Source organism: Cariama cristata, unplaced genomic scaffold (genome assembly GCF_000690535.1).
Source record: "Cariama cristata isolate BGI_N322 unplaced genomic scaffold, ASM69053v1 scaffold17958, whole genome shotgun sequence".
Taxonomy (NCBI): Eukaryota; Metazoa; Chordata; class Aves; order Cariamiformes; family Cariamidae; genus Cariama; species Cariama cristata.
Genome location: NW_009630804.1, coordinates 7,957 through 8,283, shown reverse-complemented (window position 1 = coordinate 8,283; position 327 = coordinate 7,957).

Genomic DNA, 327 nt, shown 5'->3' with positions numbered 1-327 from the left:
TCTCACGCAAGGCGGCTCGGGGCCGCTGGCACCGTGCCTTTCCGATTCAGGGAAGCGGCCGGCTTGATTACTGCCTTATTAATTAAACAACTTCTTTGGCCTGAAGTCAAGGCTGCGGGAGGGCGGGGGGAGGAAAAAAAAAAAAGCTAATTTAAAATGAAATTTATGAATAATTATGTTAAGATAAGCAACAGGACACACTGATGGGAGTTGAACCCCTCAACTGCTGCTCCTCCCTAGTTCTGGAGCTGGTCCTGGCCCCCCACTACCCCCCAGGGACACCCCACCTCTCGGGAACGCGGACCGGTGATCCCCAGGGCAGGGTGC